Source organism: Lingula anatina, chromosome 1, assembly GCF_051362555.1.
Source record: "Lingula anatina isolate TDL-2025a chromosome 1, LinAna3.0, whole genome shotgun sequence".
NCBI lineage: Eukaryota > Metazoa > Brachiopoda > Lingulata > Lingulida > Lingulidae > Lingula > Lingula anatina.
The window spans coordinates 2,205,409-2,218,728 of record NC_141767.1 but is presented as its reverse complement, the minus strand read 5'-3'; the positions used below and the strand labels follow the sequence as shown (position 1 = coordinate 2,218,728).

The 13,320-nt window shown below is 35.4% G+C and overlaps 1 protein-coding gene across 4 annotated transcripts in view; it reads left to right on the top strand.

The window, feature by feature from the left end:
• The first annotated feature begins 282 nt into the window (after positions 1-282).
• The window catches only part of LOC106156763 (phosphatidylinositol 3-kinase regulatory subunit alpha-like), a 57,121-nt gene continuing 44,083 nt past the window's right edge, over positions 283-13,320 (top strand). For 2 of the 4 annotated variants that reach the window (XM_087002623.1, XM_087002619.1), the window contains exons 1-4: positions 283-421; positions 4,361-4,403; positions 7,752-7,810; positions 7,922-7,980. The gene's annotated coding sequence lies outside the window, so the exon portion shown is untranslated. Of the gene's footprint in view, positions 437-4,360; positions 4,404-7,751; positions 7,811-7,921; positions 7,981-9,272; positions 9,423-13,320 lie in introns of those variants that run through there. The other 2 variants (XM_087002620.1, XM_087002621.1) reach the window with 2 other exon arrangements.

The window sequence follows — 13,320 nt, the reverse complement described above, 5'->3', positions numbered from 1 at the left end:
TTGTCAGTTGATGTCTGTGAATATTATCAAAGATTATTTATAAATGGAAATCTGACATATTACATGTATAGAAGGTATATGCAACACATCATCAAATATTGTACCAAAATGAATGTATTACAAAGAATTACTTGTGACAAATATTTTTTAAACAAAATAACAAAAAAAATAGAAAATGACGTTTAAGTATGTTAGAAAAGGGGATTTGATAATTTGAAGAAGTTTTGTTTTTTAAAATAACCTGCCATTTATTTTTTGCATTTGACTGAAAACTGGGGAATGAAAATTGAGGATTCTCTTGCATGGTGACCTTGTCATACAGATGCCAGTGTTTCCATTTGTATCACGGAGCGCGCAGCCATGATGGTGGAAGTTCAAAGTTTGTTATCATACTTTGTACGCTGTTTGGTTGCTCTTTGATGTAAGTATCAGTCAGGTGAGATTATCAGAGTGTACATGTTGTTCATCACATCTATAATTCATATTGTAAAATACTTATACTATTGGAAATATGTATTTTTTTCAAAGTGTGTTCCCGCTTATCTGTGGTCCCAACTCCCCAAATCTTTACACCAAACATGGCACGACACAAGTTAGTAAGTACACAACTGGTATGCAAACAAGACTTGCAGAGTGTAGTCTGGGACAGTTATGGAACTTATTTGTTTGCAAAGATGCGGATGTCGGTTTCTGACACTTTGTGAAATTTGAGAAATGGCGCGATGGAACGATCTCGATCTCCAGGAAATGACATTAACCGTAATAACTTGTTACGTTATCAGTTGTGGGTTGGTATTTTCTCATTTATTTAGATGCAGTGTTGACATCATTAGTTTGCTATCAGTCGATCTGTTAATGTTGTTTTGTCAACATTCATATTGTGAACTTTTATTATACAGGGCCATTCAGTATTACAGTAATGCTCTCCCCTTTGATACATCCACAGGTGTTCTCCCATATAAAACTTTTTTCCGCCTCTTTTTTTCTCCTATTTTTGTTCAAGATAATTTAGATGAGATTTGATTTCTTTTACTGTAACTTTTCTGCTTGGGAGATGAAGAAGTTAAATGTTTTATGATCAGAAATATCATTGAAAGACCTTTTTTAAAGACAAAAGACTGATGTCACTTTTTTGACTGAAAAGAAAAGGAAGTAGTCTCAGTGCATAAGGTTCTTTCATTTTGCACCTGACAACACCCTCTAGTCAATGGATAGCAGCTTTGTCTCGATTGGAGATTTTCACAAATATACCAAAAATGATGGAAATGAGTTGTGAACAAACCTACATTGTCAGGTGTCTAAAAGAGTCTGGCCAGATTAGAAAAGCAGAATATATACAAAGTGTTAATCTAGAGAAGATTGCTCTACTACTACTATTGCCCTCTATATTTTTTTTTTCTACATCCTGCCATGCAGTTCTGAGAATTTTTTGCCTTGTCAGCCAATATATTGCACTTATTCTGGCAAAGTGAATTATATAATTAAACACATTTAAATCTGTGGAAGCAAATTTTTTATATCCATATTTCATCGTGCATTTGTTGTATATACAAGTTTATAAAATCGAAACTGTCTGGTTCGACTTGTTTACTGTAGATATATCTACATCTTGATTTTTGACCCAGGCACATACCACAAAAGTAAGTATTGATCGAGGGGTATTGTGTGGTACATATATTGATTGTCTAAGGATTAATTGAAATGCAATACCTTTAAGTTACAATGCAAAGAAACTCATGCAGACCAGTCTTAGGACTAATGCTTTTCATAAGTAATTATAATTTTTCTTTGGAATAACATGACAGACATTCTCTGTAAAGATTTTTTAAAGATTTTATGTACAAATAGCTGACTTTTCATCCAATCAGCAGGTCAGATACATAACATTGTGTACAGAAACATAATTAAAAGAAAATGTTTTTATTATTTTATGTGGAAAATAAAACATTTTTTAGGAGCATGATCCAGCAAAACGACCACTCCATATTTTTTTGACAAAGAAAATCTCTTAAGCATGATTTGCTACTACCAATCATTAAATGACAATTGTAAACTTTTGGACAGCTGTTACAGTATGTGTACAGTCTACTAACAGAACCTGAAATTTTATCATGCCTTTATATAAACAACTACATATTAAAATGTACACAAATTGAAGTCTTTATAAGAGTTTGATATTTAATTGCTGAGCAGTTCCATGTAAAAGTTGTCTTTGTAGAATATATTTAAGTCAATTTGAACTTAAGGTTTCTCCATAACATCAGTTTTTGTTGGGAACAGCAAATGTTGCAGTTAAATATCTTTCTTTATTTTTCATCCAATTCCCACAAACTTTTACAACCAAATTGAATACTTTTTAAATATTCTGTACTAGTGAAGGCTTGATAGAGTTTAGGTAAGTACTAAGTATTTATTTTTATGTACATCTCAGTACAAGGGTGTCTGATCTCCCTGCACAGAGGTTAGGAAAGCTGTGACTGTTTTTTGTTAGAAACATAATCCTTTCTATTATTATTTTTACATATAAGAGGATGTAATCAGTGACGCACGGGAAGCGTTGTTTTCTCCTGTTATCTGGAGATTATTGTAATTACTAACTACATCATTCAGGTTTACCTCTGGTTTGGGCCAATTAGTGATTTTAAACACCTTTAAAAGAACAATAATCATCATCAGGTATTATTCTTCACGTAATGTTGATGTCATAATGAAATTATGAATTTCAGAGCTTGTGAAAAGAAAGTATCAGAAACCAAACAGACCTTTGGCCCCTAAGTTAAGTGATCAGAGGAGATGGGGAAATATTTAGAATAAAAGCGTCAAGTTTCATGCTTTTGGATTATGCCTTTTAAAGAATTTAAGCTACCATTGTGTAAACCCCCACCCCAACCCCTTAGAACCCCCTTTTTTGCAGAGTAGCACAATTTCTGGAGTATTGTGTTAATAACTGGTCTGACTGAGACAATGCAGAAACCAAAATTCACATATTGACCTGAAAATCTATGCTGTTTAATAAACCTACGGAAACACCTTAATGCTATTTCCTTACAATAAGAAGCTGTGTCTTCCTTTTGTTGCTTCTTGGAAAAAAAAACATGGGAGTGGTGTCAGGTTAGTTTGAAGATGTGCTTTGAAACTTTTAATAAACCCCATAGTTGAAAGCTGCCTGAATTCCAACATATTTTCATGTCTTATATAATATAACCTAAGCGTATTTTAGAGCACTTTTCACTATTACAGGAAGTTTTGCAGCCATCTAGTTGCAGATGTTGTTTTACATGCCAGCCAAGTTTAAGTATAACACAAGAGCTTGACTGCTTTTATTTTGGTTACAGTTTCTGTTTTAATGATATCAGCTCACTAAAACACTAGTACTAGGCATTCTGGATTTTTTTTAGTGCCACTGGTTGAATTTAATGAATAGTGATTTGTCCTAGTTCTTCCTGATATGGTGGCTGTATCACACAACCTTTGAAACTCTCTAATGTCATTCAGGTGGTTTGATTCCTATATGATCCTGATAAGTTTGTCATCAGCTCATCAGGATTTTATTCATGGGCTGATAAGATATAAAAATATGTCAGATATTCTACTGACATTTATCAGAACAGCGCCACTTTGGAACAAACCAATTTTGTTTTACCTTTATTGTGCTCGAACGCTTAATTGATTGGTAAATTTCTACCCAGCATGCTTGTGCTCTATCGTTGAAGGCATTAGAAAATGTCCCAGAGTTATGGCTACATATCTTGCAAAGTTACTTATTTTCCCAAATCAATCCTGAAAAATGATAAAACCCTGCACATAAACAACTTGGTGTGAATATTTGTATCTGAAAATTTTTAGGATGACATGAGGATCTTAGTGACTGGCCACTCATTGGAATTAAATTACTATATTATTATTTAATTAGAAATGGTAGAAATCATTAGGGATAGATAATGCTGGCTAGTCACTATCACTGAAATGGTACTTTTAGATTCTAAGTTACATTGCTGTATTGAGGATTTAATCCAATCCCTGCCTTAGCGCCTGGTTTATAAACTTGAGGTGGAGCAGATTTATGCATTTAGTTCTTGAAGAGTGGCAATCTGGTTCAGCATGTGAAAACAAACAGTCCTCACCCTGCAGACTGGTCTATTTCTGCATCATATTCACATTTACATATTGACTGACGCTGTGCTTCAAGCCACAGGTGAATAAGCCCTCAATTTTTACTCCACATGGGGTACTCCTAGTTCTGATATTTCACACATTTTTATAACTCTATACTTGTTAATTGCAGTTGTAGTACACTGTAACACAGATACTGTGACAGGTGCTTGTTTTTGTTGAAGGCGTGTTCTTCTTTTCCTTCCAGATACTGAAGACTGCAGAGTGAGGAGGAGAAACTGCAGAGACAGGTAAGGAATGGACTGGACTGGCAGTGACACTTGAGGCTTACTTGAGGATAAGGTTTACTTTAGTCATATATCTCAGATTGATGAATTTTTAGTTCAGGCAGACTTATGAACTTGATGAACTCAAGCTCTTTTTATGGTGAAGTACATTAAAATATTTTGTTTTTGGCATTGCCATATTAGAATATGGTAACTGCAAGATCTTTGCAGTGGAGTGCAATCTTCACTGAAGACTCAAAAGAGACAGGTGTCTTTTGTTTAATGTTTTTGAATTAGATCTTTACTCAGTAAGCATGTATGAAGAGGGGAAAAAGTTACCCAGGGAAAAGAGTTGCTCCTGGCTTAAATTTCAAATTTAACCTATCTCAGCAGGCACGTAGCCAGCAATTTCAAAGGGGGGGGGGGGGGGGGGGGTTCTTTTTCTGAAAAAGTGGACCTTTTACCATATAATCCCCATGTACCTAGGTCAAATTTTACCCAGAGTGGACCTTTTTCCAGCAAAAAGGGAGGTTCTTTCGAACCCCCCGAACCCCCCCTGGCTACAGGCCTGCTCAGTATAGGAAATATTCTTTCAAACAAAGCAATGTGTATCAGTGGTTACTATAGACAATAGAAGTGTTTACAAAGAGGTGAAACAGGACATGAGAATTATCCATCAGGAAAAATTGGCCATATTGTGGGCACACACATTGAACAACATGAACAATACATTAAAATTTGAAATAAAAAAGACAATGCGATTAAAAAACCCAGTAGCATGAATATAATTACTAATTTTTTATAGAATTTTTTTTTACCCATGAAACCCTTTCAAAAGGTATTTTCCAAGGAATGCCATGTGTAAGATATTTATGCTTCTTATTTTTAGTGCAAGTACACATAGAGCTAGGTTGCACAGAGATTTGCTGGGTTCTGAGCTGAAACTCCTTCTGCCTCTGAATAGAGTGGGTCAATTTATCAGACAGAAAGTAAACAGCCAGAGTTTGTTAATGGCTGATAAGCTGTAATGATATTCTTGTTTGCCATGTGTCTCAACTTTGAGTTCTCCTATGTAAAGGTTCAGGCCCAACGATATTGAATCTTTTAACTTTAACTGAACTCATCCAAGATGTATATTAAATATGTATTGATTTAGAGTTCTTCCTCACCATCCCTCTGTTACACTGATAATTGTTTCCTTTGTGCTTCAGCTTTCCGGAATTTTCATTTCTGTGGTTTGCTAAAGTCATGAAATACTAAAATATTAATGAAAGGGATATTTGAGAGATTGTTTTTATCATGTTTGCATGTTTTTCTACGTGTTTGCAAAGCATTTGGAGCACATGTTCTGTAATTGATTGGCAAATTTTATTTTCGCCTGAGTACCTATATACCATACAAATACCTTTGACGCATGAAGCAGTCGGAGGTGTTCGAGTAAAATAACAGTATGTTCATTTCATAGCAACTGAATGTAGGAAAATGTTCATTTCAAACGATTGATTGAAAGTCTTCTGCCAGTAGAATGTTTGAACTTTAGCAAGTGGAAAAATACATATTGCAAAAGTATCTTACATTTGATGTAAACAAGTTTAATCAATTTTACTCAGTTTAAAAAAGGAATATTTTCAGACAAGTTTTAAGTGTAAAATCCAAACCATCAAATTGTTTATCTGTTATTATCATTGGGCTGGGAATAAGATTACTGCATGTATATATCATGTATGTATGGGACAGTCCTTCTGTTCACCCCATCCAGGGGACACTTGCATGTCGTGTCCTCATAACTCACTTCTCAGTGTCAGTACGCCGTGCAGGCTGTATAGTATGCCCTGTGCAGGTGAGGGACTCAGTAAGTGAAGGATTGCATGTTTCTACAGCAGTTAACCTCTTTTTACAACAGATTTTCAGACAGGTGCTCCTTGCCGCAGCGGAAAATTCTTCTGATTATACTGATGTCTTGATAGATTTGGTTTGACCTTGTGAGGGATATTTTTGAAGATATTACTTGTTTTTATTGTGTGACTGTTGACCCAAGGACCCCCTTTTTATAACACTTATTGAATTATAGAAATAATAAAATTCAATTAAATTCAATAAACTTAGTAGTCCATGTATATGTTAAATAGAATTTAATAGAAACAGGAAAGCAAAAGTATTGAGTAAAAACACTCTTTGTACATAATTATGTACATGATCAAATTTTCAGATGTCGTAACACCTCAACGTGGTAGAACTTCTTTAAAACAGATTGTGAAAATGAAGGTCTGGTTGAATAATATAGCAGAAATTAGAAAGTAATTTATAAAATTTGGGCATGACAGTCAACATTAAAATGAATAAATTTATATATATATATATATATATATATATATATATATATATATATATATATATATATATATATATACTTGTTTATTAAACAATAAGCAAAGAATACAGTCTTATATCTGAGAATACAAAGCTGGTAAAGTGATATATTAGTCAATCAGAGGGCTGACCAATCAGATGACAAGCAATGTAACAGTTTAAAGTGATGTTGTAACTTTTCAATGATGTTATCTTGGAGAACTTTGATATACAGGTTTTAGATTATTTGAAAAAAAATATTGTCTTTTGGTCATGTTGATTTGCAGACCTCTACCAAAGAGCTGTCTACTTTGGCTGTGCCTAAGTCAACATCACTTTTCTAAGGACTGCAAAACATAATTGACCCCCGCCAAAGTCAGTAATTGTATGTTATCTTAAATGGTTTAATGATTTAGTTTTTATTTATTAATTAATTTTTTTTTTGGGGGGGGGGGGGATGGAACAACAATACAATTGAACTCACTGATGAGATTAAAAGATTGCCATAAATAAAAAAAGTTCCAACTGCATATTATATATTGTTTTTCATCTTCAACATAAATATTTGATAAAAACAGAGGCACTCGTACAACTTCCTTGAAGGACTTGAACCTGAAGTATTGTATTAATAAAAAGCATGCAGAACCTAGTACACAGCCAACCTGGACTTGGGGGAGGAATGCACTGGCTGGTAATCTAAGCACAGATGATACAAAAAATAGTCCATGTTGTGGAACTGCTCTCACAGAAAGAACGTCGTTTAGGTGAAGTGTTCATGGTTGCTCGATCTGGTATGCAAAATACCTTCTTCTCAGTTGGAGAATTTGTATTTCGATCCAGGAGAATCACCCAACGTGGAATTTGAATTTGAAAACAAGGCAGGAACTGTGGTGGTGAACTATTGACTGAAGCCATATTCCAGTCTTGTTGTTCAAGTATACCTGCCTAGTGAGCTAATCAACTGGCATTCTGAGGTGATAGACATTTCACACAAAGCTTATGATAATTGTGATTAATTTTCAGAGAACTCAGTCATTGGATAAAAAAAGGAGAAAGAAGAGGAGTGCAGAAACAAATCAAAAGTAAGCATAATTGATAAAAAGTACTACTTCGTAAACTTAAGCAGTAGGCATAGACATAATATATTATGAAATGAGAATGACATTTATCTTGAGCTTTGCTGTATGTTGTAGGGTCATCGCACGGCGGCAGAGAAGGCAGGAGTACAGACAGGAGTGGGCTGTAGATTCAGGTGGGTAGATAGGCTCTTACACGTGGAGGACCAGGTGACGGAAGGGGGGTGAGACATGTTTTTCTCAGCTTTGGAAAGAAAAGTAAGCAAATGATGTTCTGATGAAGAGCAGTCTAGGTATAAGAGAAGTGCTCTTTCTCTGTTCAACGGCATAGCATATGGATTGACGGCAGAATTTTAGTCAGCCTGACTATTATAAAATTTTTCTTGGATTTAATGTAATCTTTGTTATTTTTTCAGGCTTTAGGCATACTAACTTAAGAAAACTCTAAAGGAAATTTTATTTCTGCTGACTTTTGCATCTTTTATTGTACAGTTAATGTGTGTTTGTCAGCTTCCAATATAAGCCGCAATTTGAAAGTTTGTATGCACTTGAACCATTATCGACAAAAACTTCCTGTAACTCAAACGAAAGTAGAAAGGCATTGTAACGGGATATTCTCCACATTTATAATTCTAACAAGCTAATGTACTTAGATCTTTTATTGACCTGTTCATTGAATTGTTTTTTTGCATTCCATCATATTTCATATGGGGTGGAGAGGCATTGGCCTAGCAGTGGCAAACTTTTTACGTTATTTCAATAATTGACTTATAGATTTGTGCTTTTGCAGCTTTGATATACAGGTGTTCGTATGTTGTAATGGATTGAATCTATTGGATGAGTTAATGGCTTCTTGTGGTTGATAAATTGATTTTTCTTTTAGTTTAAAAATGCAATCTGCTTTCATAATTTGATCTCAATTGTTGACTTCACGTTCTAGTTGCCAGACACCGCGTATATGATGATCACGATATGAGGAAGTGGATATATCAGATCATCAAAAATTAAACAAAAAAATGAAGGCACCAGCAACAATGCTTTTGAAAAATATAAGTTATTTGATAAGACTGAAATGGAAATCTTGTCATAATGCATAAATGAACATAGGACTGGCAATTTAATGATAAGATTCAAAATGCAGCATTGATTCATGGCTGGTAGGGAAACCTCATGAGAACTACAACATTTTAGCAGTAATCTGATTACAGGTACTAATTTCATGTTATAAATAATTATTATATGGAATTACAAATTACTTTTATGGCTAAAGCTTGATTCTGTCCCTCATTTCCTGAGCTGAACTCCAGCAGAAATAAGCAATCGAAAGCTTCATAATTAAATTTGCATGCCCCGCCTAATCTAAATGGGTCGCAACGAGTGGGGCATTATCAATAGGACATTAAGCATTGTCAATAGGATAACAGATTAGAACAAATACTGAATTCAAATTTCTGTATAATTCATTGGTGTAAGGAGTTTCTTCCTCAGTTTTTGTCTGCTTAACAAGTAGCGCTGTCATGTCAGACAATGTTACGTATGAAGGCGTTCTGATCTTTATCTTTTCTGTCAAAGCGCCTGCCAGTTACTAGGCCAGCAGCAAGATGTGACCTGATACAAGGTATGGTTTGTAGCACCAGTATTGTGTATTGAGAAGATGGGCCTTGGGAACAGCCATTACCATCCATTTGTTAATTTAAATAGGACTTGTAAAAGGATCAATGAAGTGGTTTACGGTTAACTGTGAATACTGATACAGATATTGTTTACAGATAAGCCAATTTGTCTTATTTTCATTGCTCTGTGTGTACATTTATATACTGACAACAGCCAAGAACCAGAACAGGTAAAAGTTATGTGTACCAGATACCTGACCAGCCTGCAAGGGGAAAGAAAATGCCAGGAAAATATTGCCACTCAATTTATTTCCTACATTCTTGCTGTGTTATTACTAGTCTTAGTTAATGTATGGTGTTTCATTTAGGCCTGGTTCAGACTTGAAATACCACTCAGAACATGGCAGGCATTGCATATGTTTACAAACTGGTGGTAAGTCAGAAAAAAGTGTTGATAACCTGTATTATCCCATTAATGGCCAGGCACACATGTTAGCGGCAACATAAGTGTTGTAGTGGTAGAAATTAGCAGCCTGAATGGATTATTTTAAGACCCATTCAGAATAGGGGACTAATTAGTCCAAGGGTCAAATATGACCGACCCACTTGAATACTTCCATGGGATATCTATTCAGTGTCTATAGGTGGATTAGACGGCAAGCTTTTTAGTGGGTCGCCATATTGGACCCTCAGACTAGTTAGTCCCCTATTCTGAATGGGGCCTTAGACCCAGACTGATGGATCAAATTGGAAATCTGAATGGGTAGTTTTTCTCAGTGCAGCCAGACAGAGCACTGTCTAGATGATGGCTGGTCTCTTTCCTTGTATAGATGTGACAAGGTTGCTGTGAGAAGCCTGTGAAGTGTGAGTGGTTTGTTATATTGGTTGCAGCCCTGAAGAGAACACGTTTCTAGGCATGGTCTGCATGCATGGAGACTGACCTGTGTTGAGCTTAGGAATACAGCTGCTGTTTCTGAAGGCAGTGAATATTGGAGTGCATACGGCCTCCTATCTCAGTCATTAGTCCCATGTTATACATCGGAAAGCAAACAGTATGCTTGAAAAAATTGGTATGATGCATTCCTTGCTTGATTAGTAAACTGTATTTAGTTGGTAAAAGGGTAGGTCAGGCATTTTAATCCCATAACCCTCGGCTTTCAGCGACAGAAATTGCTTTCGGTTGAAGACAATCCTGATGTATTTCAGACATTTTAAGAGAGAGCATATGAATCTTCTGAAAGGAGTCCTAATGAGTCAAAATTCCATTATGGATTATCATGTGAAGGGAAATATATAATTTTTTTTCTCTCACTGAAGGGATTCTTCATGATTAGTCGAGGGAGGTAGAGACTAGGTCGTTGATGCTGTGGTCTACTGTGCAATCAAAGTAGACATCATCTCTGACCGAACCAGAGTCTGTGGTCCACAGACAGACAGCGGCATAAGATAATTAACCATTGCATGGAAGAAAGTTCAGCAACAGTCTAAAGGAAAACGATTTCATTGATTATTTCACCGTGCTTAAAGATAGCAGTCAAAACCAATAAAGTACAGAAAAGAAGTTCATCTTGGGACTTCAGACAGGCTTTATTGAATTCCATATCTGTTTTAAAATGATCTTTGAAACATGCACTAAAACAGTGCACCAGTCAGTCTATCGGGCTTTTTCAGGTCACCTAAGATAAAGCAACTGGATAAAGAGTTTTATTACTTTCTGTTTGTTAAAGGGCCACTTCATGTGATTTTCCCTTCAAAATGAATTTTCCTGGTGTAAAAAGCAATTTTCTTCTGTTCAGTCCGAATTATTGCTAGACCCGGTCCTGCACTTGGACTCAGTGTTTCACTCCATTTTTAATTTAATACTTTACTTGCATTGCCTCAATTTCACACAAGAAAATGGCGGGGTGTTTTGTATTGCGGCTCTGTGCAGTGCAATAATGTAGTTTTGGAAGCTGGCAACCCAAGAAGGCTGAGAAGGTGATAATGACTAAGGTATGCTTCAGATAAGCCTCTATCTAAAGGGTTTTATTGCCTTTAAAAGTCTCAGTTTGGAAATGAAAGAAGTTTGTCAGGACATGATCATGACTGTGAGAGGTTTTCAAATACGTGGTGAGATGGCAGCATTTGTCCCTAGCAGAGCCAATCTCTTCTATAGCCCTTCGAAAATCGCATTCAAGGTCATTAGATCTCAATGTAAATTGGTGTGATTATTCTTGATTCATTTTAACAGCTTGTCTGTAGAAATTTATTATCAAAATGCTGCAAAATCTTTTTGGCTGAATTTAACATCCATTTAATGAATTGATTAATCACTCTAAAATCATTTAATCAAATTGTGATGAGAAATGCTGTAATTTTGCGAACTCCATTAACACAACATTTTATGTGAGTTCAATTTCCTGTGCATGGCTCCCACTTATCTTCCATAAATAGATAACAAAACAACTTGATGGACAATTTGGCATTTTGAAGATTGAAATGAATGCAAAAGAGATTGGATACACTTGTTTTGTCGTGTTCTGTGTACTTTTGTTGAAGGTTTACCATGAATTGTATTTGTTGTTGTGGTGGAGAGTTGTAACCACTTATAATAATAATGATATCTATTTGTAGTCGTGTACTTTACAAGGGTAAAATGAACATAATTGACTGAATAAAATTAATAAATAAACAGACAGTAAAAAATATCTAGGAAAATATATAATTCAGGATATTGGAAAAAGCCAGTTGAATCAGTTGTGAAACTTTCTGAAAATAAAATTTTCTAATTTTATTAAACTGTCCTCACACTCTTTAGATTTTCAATACAATTAAAAGGGGGCATGTTTCACCCTGTGGCCTGTAGACTAGTAGGGGTAGTTAGTCATAGGTGTTCAGTCTGGCATTACACTACATCAGCAATAACTGATTGAGTGATCTTAAATCGCATTTTGGAGCCGAATGATTGACTGAATTCAGTAGGTCAGAGGGGACTTATTCATAAAAATTCCATGTAAAAAAATGAAAATTTTGGTGAGAGCATTTTTACAACCTGTTGAGTGATGTTGAACAGTGTTCAGTAATGTTGAGTGGAGTTTGAAGGAAGTCAAAAATTGTTCTAAAGGCCAACTCAACATTTCTATCGTTCTAGGTTTTGTCTGGAGATTTTTAGAGTGTTTTAACACCCCATCCAGTCAGCGCAAGCGCACTAGACCTCTCTTTTTGCGCCAAAGGAAAAAAAAACATGGAGAGGTCAGTCCAAGAAGTTTCAGTTCATGACTCTTGTCCTCATTGTCCTCATCAACCATAAGATCTAACACCCTCAGGGTTGCCACAACTTTTTGTTTTTCTGAAACATGCCATTTTGAGCACAAATTCAGAAAAGTGGTGCAAAAACTATTTTACTTTTGACTTTCAATTTCTAAAAGCTCAAACAAACAATTCCTCATATCTACAAACAAGCAATTCTGGGTATCTAAAATAGTTGCAGTCAAATGAATCTATGTAAACAGCGAAAGACAAGAATGAAAACTGGCCAAATTGATGGCAGTTTGGGTTACAGTGCAAGCAGTCCGTGTTTTTACACGAGGATCATGAAATTGTGGTTAAAATCAATTCAGCAATCACAATCACAAATCTACGTCTTCAAGTCACAAACCACAATTATCATTAATGAGGCCTTTTATTTGTGGAACTTACACAATGCGGATTCACATTTCATGCTCAAAAAAATACCTGTATGGTACCTCGTTAGCAAAGATCCCACATCTGGTGTGCAATGAGTAACATTTCCATGTTTTATGTTCTCACAATATCGTGGCCTTCGCGATAAGCTTGAGGTCTAAAAAAGAAAGATTATCATTGAAATGAAAGAACATGCATATTCCTTTTCCAAGAAATTTCCGAATGGGTAGATTTTGTTTG